General features: G+C 45.3%; 1 non-coding gene across 1 annotated transcript; it reads right to left on the reverse strand.

Annotated features, from left to right (window-relative positions):
* Positions 1-8,894: 8,894 nt before the first annotated feature.
* Positions 8,895-8,969, reverse strand: TRNAG-ACC (transfer RNA glycine (anticodon ACC)). The gene has a single exon. It is a non-coding gene; the product is annotated as a tRNA-Gly (tRNA).
* Between the last annotated feature and the right edge of the window lie 414 nt (positions 8,970-9,383).

Raw genomic sequence — 9,383 nt, forward strand, 5'->3', positions numbered from 1 at the left:
GCTGAATTAAGGGGCAAAATGTCAGCATCACAATTCCTTACCTCCAGCTGCTACGAATGCTGTGTATTTAAATTGTTCCTGTCTTTGAAGCTGCAAATGAACCCTGTCAAATTCTCAGGGTGTCAGGGTCCTCGCTGAGATGTGAGCCCAGCCAGGGCAGACTGACTTCGACTCACCGAAATTACCTCCTCAGCTCTGTAAATGAGACTTGGAATATTCTCTGCAAAAATTGCTTTCATAAAAATTACCTTCCCATTCGAATACGGAAAGCTGAGCCACGTATATTTTGCAGCATTTTTGAGGATGTGTTTCCAGAAAATTTCACTGATTGTCTTTAAGATCAGCCAACATTGACTACCATCCTTGCACAGATGAAAGAATGAATGATTAAACCTGAAAGGAAGTGTGGGGGTATTTTAAATGAATTGAATTCTTTTGCCATCATAATCATCTTATTCATGTATTTTTTCCCTATCTGGTACCGTTTTGATATACAGCCCATGTTCGAGATCACCAGCGGAAGCAGGCACAGGAGTGAAATGAAATGAACTTCAACAATAGACAGTTTTAGATATTCCAGGCAGTTCTCCCTGTGGGCCAGGGAGTGCCTAATAATGAAATAAAGGTCTCAGGGCTCACCAGCAAACCACAAAGCAGCTAATTTGGTATTTCTTGCAGAAAAAGCACTGGAAGCTGCACAGGGCTTGTTTAGAAAAGAACTTGGCCAAGTTGGTTGATTAGGGTGTTTCAGGAAGGACAGATTATACTCCATTCACCGTCAGAATACAAAACAGAGATGTGAAGTGAATTCTATCTAGGAAGCCCGTGTCGGGGCTGGGCAGAACTGTTCTACATAAAGAGAAATCAGACCTTCCTCTCCCTGTGACCTCAGGCCAAAACCCCCACATCCCTGCTGAGGAACAGCCCCCACTCAACACACACACAGAAGCCAAAGAATAGAGGACGTATCAGTCTCCTGCGTGGTCCTGGGCGTGCCCTGCTCATAATTAGAAACCCACTTGGCGTGATGAGAGAAGATGAAGATGTGTAGGCTCGAAACTGGGCTTGCGGCCACAGAGGTAAGATCTATGCCACTTGGGAGGAGAAAGTTCACAGGCAAAACGGGGTGCTCCTGACCCTTCCTGGTATTTCACAGTCAGAGGAGGAGCCTGGCCTGCCTCGTCTCTCTGGTTCAGAGGTCGAGAGAGGAGCGTGAGAAAGTCTGGTGGGTGGATGTGGAAGAAGAGGAAGGGGCTCCTGGGAGGGGAGCGTTGCTTTGGTGCTTCCTGCCAGCTTTAGATAATAGGAGGTTGGAGGTGGTGACCCCATGTTTTGTGGCTCTTATGTGTTTACAGAGCATTGCTGGTGGGCTGCAGCTGCCGGGGATGGGTCACAGGGTTGTGAGCTAATGATCCCATCAGCTCAGGGCCAAGGGGCAGGCCTGGGGCAGCCAGATCCCCATGGGGGGCTCAGGCCATGAGCGGCCGCATCCTCGCTCTGGTGCAATGCTGAAATATGATCGTTTTTAATGTGCGCTTGGTGGTGAACCAAGTTGGGAAGCCTTGGAATTGAATGCCTCCCCCTGGGAACACCTGGGTGGTGGGAGTTGGGGGTGTTGAAGACGTGGAGTTGATTTCTGCGATGCATCAGATTGTGTCCCCCTCCTCCCAAAAGATATGTCCACATTTCAACCCCTGAGACTGAAGTTATGTGGCCACAAGCCAAGGAATGCCAGCTGGAAGAGGCAGGAAGGAATTCTCCCCGAGAGTCTTTGGAAGAAGTCAGCCTTGCCATTACCTTAACTTTGGAGTTTGGGCCTCCAGAAATGGGAAAGAATAAATTTCTGCTATTTGAAGCTGCCAGGTTTGTGGTAATTTGTTGTGGTGGCCCTGGGACACTAATGCAGTCTCCATCTTGCCATCTTCTTTTTGTAGAAAACGTCCAGCTGCATGGATTCCACTCTACTGGACTCCATTCCTTTCTTTCCCCTTGCATCCTTCCTTCCCTCTCTTTTCCCCCATCTCCCCCTTCCCTCCCAAAGGTCTTCACTATTGTCTCTGCTCATGCAGCAGGACTTCAAGACAGGTCAACATGGGGTCTGCCTTCAGCTCCTTGGTGGGGGAGACAGACCTACGTAGGTAATTTCAAAGTACAGTAGGTGTGGAGTTGCTGTCAGTACAAAGAGCTGTGGGAATCCAGAAGAGGGAACAATTAATTCAGTGGGCGTATGGGAAGATTTCCCCAGAGGTGGGAGCATTTGAGCTGCATGTCTTGAAGCATGAGTGAGATGAAGATGGGAGGAAAATGGAACAGGCTCTCGAAGCAGAAGGAAAATGTCATTTGGGATGGATCTCTGATGGATGATTCACCAGTGAGCTATCGTTTATTGCACTTACTTTTGCTCCTGTGACATGTGATGAAATATTGGGCTGTTCAGTGCATTCCATTACCTACATTCCATTTTCCCAAAGGTCATTTCTGGGTTTGAAGTCTGGACTGTGGTGAGCACGGGAACTGATTATAGCCCAGCGCTGTCCCAAGAGGTGTGGTCTTCCTTGGTCTGGGAGGTACAGAGGCACCATCTTGAATCTAGGACTGCCCATGGATACATGACTTGCTGGAAGGGAAGAGTACGAAGTACTTTTTCTCTAAGTAGAGCAGGGCCCCTGGGTCCATTAAATGCAGACTTAGGTTCAGAACTCTCCTGGGATCGTGGGGCACAGATCAGGACACTCAAAGGCTCTAGTAATATGCAGAGAAAGGTCCAGTAGATTCTTCTTAAGGTGCACTGGCCCATGGAGGACTGTAACAGTTTCTCTGCCCCAAGGAGAGTGGAAAACTAGTATGACTGCCTCATTTTAAAGTTAAAAGTGTTTTGAAGGCTGAGACTGTGGTATTATTCAATTTTGAAATGTATGCTTTTGACTTAAGGTGGTTTGGGCATCTGAGTTTAAGCACCTGCACTTAATTCCTGGCATTGCACAATCCAACTAGAGGCAGACAGACTTCGTCCTGAGACATTAGAACTGTGGACAGTACTCCAACTATGCTGACTTAAGCCAAAGAAGGTTAATTTTAGTTTCCACCTTGAAAGTAGGTCACTGTCAAACAGAAAGGAGCTGGGTTAGAGTAAGGTGGGTCAGGGTGAGGGAAACAGATACTGCTGGCATGATGTCGCATCTCGCGGTGTGCATGGTGCATGTCCTGACTCACCTCTCCTGTGTCGCTGGGCAAATGATGTGACCCATCTGTGTTTATTTATCTCACCTGTAAAATGGGCATTGTGGCTTCTTCATGTGTTGCTATAAAATGAAAATGAGTCAGTACACGTCAAGTGCTGAGCACATAATCAAGCAATCATTAAAGGTCATGATCGTGACTAGAGTTACTCACTGCAGACTGACATGTGATGATGTGAAGAGCCCAGCAGGGTGCAAGCACTTGGTAGGTGCTCCACAAGGGTTAACACCCCCTTCCTGAAGGCACCCCCAGCGGATATGGAGTCTGAAGTAAGGACCTGAGAGACACAATGTCTGTGCGTTCAGAGCAGACACGGCGCAGGTACCCGGGGATACCTGACTGACCACAGAGAAAGGATGGCTGAGCCCCGGACACCGGGCCTTGGAAGAAACAGGAACTGTCACCAACCACCCCTACTCCAGGCCTGGCAATAGACAGAGCCACGGAAACCTATTTCCTTGGCATTTCTAGAAACTACTACTCGTGTCTGCTAAGGAGCAAAGGGCCCTGTATTGACTAATGTGTGGGGCGGGTTGGGGGTGGGGTGGTCCAGGCTGGCCCAAGGCAAGGGCTGCTCTAGGGTATGGGGGACAAGCATTGGGTGAGTACCAAACACAATGGACTCACGATAACCTGGAAGGATGGGCATTACATCCCAGTTTTTATAGGAGAGGAAACTGAGGTTTAGAGAGAGCAGTGAGCAGCCCAGCCCATACGGCTGAACCAAACCCAGGCTGACTCGGATCTCCTGTGCCCCTACCTCTCGGACCTGACACCCCACTGGTGATGAACACACCCTCCCATGTTTCCAATAGGATAGTTTTCTTCTAGATTTCATTTAAAGGGAAAAGCAGATTTTTGTTATTGTTGTCATTCAGCTAAGTAAAAGTGGTTTTGTGTCCAGAGAAATACCCAGGAAACTTTGGAAAATAATTGAATCGAAACCACAAACTTTTTAACTTAGTGAAAATACCATGTTCCTGTAAAGATGTTACCTAGTTTTGCTTTCAAGAGAGAAATAAACCAGGAAATTACAGGAAAAGACTGTTTTCCTTATGAATCTGGAACAAATTGAAATTGGGATTATTACTGCTACAATTATGTATAGGAAAAAATTCTTTGGAGAGAGAACTTTTGAGTTGTTTTAGATATTCATTTCTGGGCCTTAAAATTTTTGCATTAAAGGGGAGATGGTAAGAGGAACTTGTAGAAGTTGGGCTGGATCTAGTTTCTCAACCTCGGTGCTATTGGCATTTTGGGCTGGATGAGCTTTGCTGGGGGAGCAGGGGTGCGGGAGCTGGCTGGTGTATTGCAGGATGCTTTGCAGCTTCCCTGGCCTCTACCCTCAAGTCGTGACGACCAAAGATGTCTCCAGACATTGCCAAATGTCCTTTGGGACAAAATCACACACAACTGAAAATTACTGAGCTAGATGAAAAAATGCTATCATCAATTAATATTTGTGCTCGTCCTCATGGTCTGTGGCATCGTATCAAGAGAACATCTGCTTCCCAGCAGCTCCCAGGCCTGGGGGTGGGGGACGGAGGCACTGGCAGAACAGAGGGACCTCTCCGCAATAGGATCTTATTAAGACTCCATTTTTCTTCTATTTTGTAAGTAACAGCTTTATTGAGATATAATTTATATTCCATAAAATCTACCCTTTTAAAGTATACAATTCAGTGGTTTTTAGTATATTCGCAGAGTTGTGCAACCACTCCCACTATTTAATTTTAGAACATTTTCATTCCCCTCCCAAAGAAACTCCATACCCATAAGCAGTCACACCCCATTTCCTGTCCCTGGCAACCACTCATCTCCTTTCCGTCTTTTGGATTTATAGAGCTCCTTTCTTAGAGGTGAGATATTAGGCTTGAAAACCTAATAGCTAATGTGGACAGAGTCCCTTCTTCTGACCCAGTAACTTCTCTTCCCCTTTTGGTATTTTTAATTTTGCTTTAAAGTTCAACTCAAGATTCTCTTCTTCCAGGAAGCCTTCCCTGGCTTCCTTTCTAGTCCAATGGTCTAACCATCCCCCCAGGGTGCTTTTCCTCCCAGTTGTGGAGCCAATCACAGCTGTAGCTGCATGGCAGTTCTTCTTTGGCAGAAGGAGCTTGCCAGGGCAGACCCCTTCCCATCAAGCACTCAAGCCAGCACTTAGTGGACAGTAATATGGTTTGTTGGCTGATCTGTCCTGGGCCTCAAAGAGTGCCTTGTGGGCATGAAAATTACACACGCTTAATTCTCAAACAACTTGATGAGATAGATGCTATCACTATGTCCATTTTAGAGATGAAGAACTGAGACCTAGAAGAATTAATTAAGTTGCTCAAGGTCACTGAAAAGTAGTGGAGTGGGATTTTGGTCCAGAACCTGGGTGTGTATCCACTGCATAACACCACTTCCCTGGGGAACACTGCCAGGTGATCTGACTTACATGAACCTCCCTTAGTTCTCTGGACAACTCTGGAAGGTGAAAATCACCCCATTTTCCTGATGAGGAACTCAGTGCTCAGAGAGATGAGCCATCATGTAAACTCACAGGTGACAGAGCCAGGATTCAAACCCAGGTTAAGCATGCTCAAGATGCTGCCAAGAGTGGTACCAACGACCAAGTCCTTCCAAAGGTCAACCTGGAAGCCTCAGTTCTTATCCAGCTGGAAAGAAAAGCCTCTGATTCTTAAGGGGAAATTGCTTAGTGGTTTTCTTATTTATAAGTGAAGGTAAGAAATATGAAGATTTTCTCTAGAAGGATCTGAAAAGTTATCCCTGGCAGAGTTAGAAAGAATGTGGAAAAAGAAACACAGTGGTCAACTTTAGGATCCTGACAAGTAGTTGGGAAGAAAAAGGATTCAGCTATTTTTCATGCCTTGAAGAACCTTCCAGATCTGAGGACTCAAGTGTGTGAGTTGAGCATGAAGATGAGGGACGGTGGCCCGGCCATCCTGGTCAGGATGTGGACGTGGCTCTTTCCCGGGAGGCTCACTTCCTGCAGAGACTTGCCTGTCTGGGAGATTAGCACACCTTGAACCTCATAAATATAGATGAACATACTTTGAACCTGCACAGAAACTCATCAAAAGTGAGAGCTAATTATGGGGCTAGTTATTTACATAATTTAGATGACAATCTTGAAAACATTGTTATACTTTAGAGATTCATGACGTTAATCAGGCTGCAAATAATGACGAATAGCACAGATCAAGCCACGCTGATTTGCACAACTATTAAACAGATAGGTCAATCCCTATACATAGAGTGAAATATCAGACGTTTTAAATTATCTTAGAGCCATTTTGGAGAAATGAGATAATGGATCAAAAGGGAAAGTATGGAAAATAAAAATTGATCAGGGCAGTTATTTGAATGTGGAATTAGATGAATCTGTAACTGCTTTAATCAAAGTATATAGCTGTAACATAAAAGAATATATCTTAGTAAAAGCTTAGTGGGTAGGAACATGGTATAAATGAAAGAATTTTATTACCATAGAACCATAAAGTTCAATTTTATGCAAAAGTAAAAATGACAGGCAATATAACAATTGGGCTATTCAAGAAATAATATTCCACAGACATGATCTACTTTCGGGCTGGCTGTAGATATTTTGATTGCTTTAGTAACAGGTAACTGACCACATGAAGTGACTTGCTCTGTCTCTGGAGGCTTTATCTTGCCTGTAGGCTTAAATCCCTGGCGTTCCTTCTGCCCACAGTGCCCTGCCCCTTCTTGTGGGCCCGCAAACACACATTCCTCCTTCAAGATGGAATTTAAGGCAGTCTGGCAGCTCAGCAGAGAGAAGGCTTTGGGCTTGGAGTCTCAGCTTAGCCATTGGTTGTTTGTCTGGTCTTAACAGTTTACTTAACTTCTCTGATCCTCTGTCCCTCACATCCTCCACCAGGCAAGGGTAATCTCCCTCCCCAACAAGCTTCGTTGTCATTTTCCCTTCCCTTGCCACTATCACAGCATTCACAATTATAGTCCATTTGCTGTTTATGCGAATGTGGCATTTGTGTTGCAGTCAAGGGTCCTGGGTTCAAATTCTGAAGCTGCCACTTTAGTTGCTGAGCCTCAGTTTCCTCATCTTCAAAATGGGGATAACACCTGTGGATGCAAAGACTGACAGCTGATGACCAGACTTGTTCCTCTTCCCCTGGGCACGCAGTGCGATTGTATTGCTCAGCCTCCCCTGCAGTGGTGCATGGTCATGTGACTGAGGAGAGCCAATGGAATACAAGCAGGAGTTATGAGGTACACTTACAATGATGGCCCTTAAGAAAACCTGTGTGCTTTTCACTCCGTTGTCAGATTAAGGTAGTTGAAAACTGTGACAAATAAGCTGTGTCTCGAAGGCAGCAGAGACATAAGTTGGGGGAGCCTTAGTCCCTGAATCATGACTTGGAAGAGCATTTCTTTCTGCCCCAATTAGGAACAGCCATTTGGGGTTTCAAGTAAGTGAGAAATAATCGTCTCTTGTAGTAAGCCCCTGATAGTTGGGGGTTTCTCTGTTACAGCAGCTAGCATTACCTTAACTAATGAACTTCCCATAGAAGTGTGTGCTGTTGTGCAGATTATAACAACTATTGGCAGAGTTCCTGGTGCATAATAAGCCCTAACACAGTCTGATAAATTAATGCACCATTAAGTTCTCCAAAAGAGAAAATAGAATTAGTACATATGATGATTTTTCCTTATGTCAAGCCAGGTTTAATTTTGTTCTCTCAAGCTAGATACAAATACTTGGAACTCCTAACAGGTTTGTAAAGACTGTACTCTCTTGTGGCTAAATTAGTATAACATGTAATGAAATTTCTCACAGATTTCCAGACCATTGGTGCTAAATGGGACCTTAGTGAGCAAGTCACACACACAGCCTTCTCATTCTGTAGATGCGAAAACCAAGGCTTGGAGAGGTTATTGCCCTGGAGGTAATCAGGGGGAGAGCAAGGACTTGTAACTTGTAATTATTTTCACAATTAAAAGAGGTATTTTCTGGTCATAAAAGTTACAAATGATTGTGGCTGAAAATTGGGAAAATAGAACAAGTTTTATTTGATGGAGAAAATAGGAATAGCTCTAACGTGGATGCGGATTGTGTTTCTAATCTTTTATGTTGTGCATCTATTTCACAGAGTTGAACAGAAATCATGGTGATTATACAGTTTTAAATACTGGGCACCAAGATTTGATCCCAGACCTCAGGGAAAATTCAGGGCTCCCAGCACCACTCTGGGGGCTGAGATTAGTGTGGGGTTGGATTGCAGTGACTGTTCTGACAAAATGACAGCCCGTGGGGTGGAGGAGCTCCTGAGGTGGCGGGGGCAGGGCTGAGGATTGGAGCCTGCAGGTTCTGGGTTGGGCTCTCCGCCCAGCTTCCACAGCTCCCTGCCTCCTGCAGGGCAGGCTTTTTTTTTCCCCCTCAGTGGGCCAGGATACAACCCCACGTGTGCAGTTTTCAAAATCAGGAACCTGGAATTGTGGGGTCAAGGCCAGACACCATCCCTGCCCACCTCCCCAGCAACTCCCAGTTCTTTTCTCAAATATCCTGAATGGTGATTTTTGGAAACTGGTCATTTCTTTTTATTTGTTATTATATTTTAAATTGTTTTATTTTGGCAGTGAGGGGGTGGTAATTAAGTTTATTTAATTTTTTTAGAGGAGATACTGGGGATTGAACCCAGAACCTCATGCATGGTAAGCACGTGCTCTACCAGTTGAGCTATCCCCTCCCCCCTGGTCATTTCTTTTTGTTATCAAGTGACTTCTCACCTGTGGTAATTTGTTAGTATTTCAATACACTCTAGGTCTCTCAGAGGTTCCCTTTAGCCCTCAAGATGGTGGGTACATCCAGACAAACTGCCAAGAGAGAGCAGAGCGGACGCTGCTAATCTCCCGTGAAGTGTGGTGAACAGCCTTGCGGGCAGACGAGCCCTGTCCTCACTGCTGTGAGGTCTCCAATTAGCCTTTGATTGGGGTCAGCATTGCTACTGTGGACACACAGGAAACCACAAAATAACATTTAGTATTTGGGAACAAGAAGGAGGTTGTTTTACGCAGAGGAGTTCTGGGGCCTTGGGGCTCTTTGCTGACTGGCATTACTCCATGACAGTTTAGTATTCAAGGACTGTCTGGTAAAAACATTG

Source organism: Camelus bactrianus, chromosome 8, assembly GCF_048773025.1.
Source record: "Camelus bactrianus isolate YW-2024 breed Bactrian camel chromosome 8, ASM4877302v1, whole genome shotgun sequence".
Taxonomy (NCBI): Eukaryota; Metazoa; Chordata; class Mammalia; order Artiodactyla; family Camelidae; genus Camelus; species Camelus bactrianus.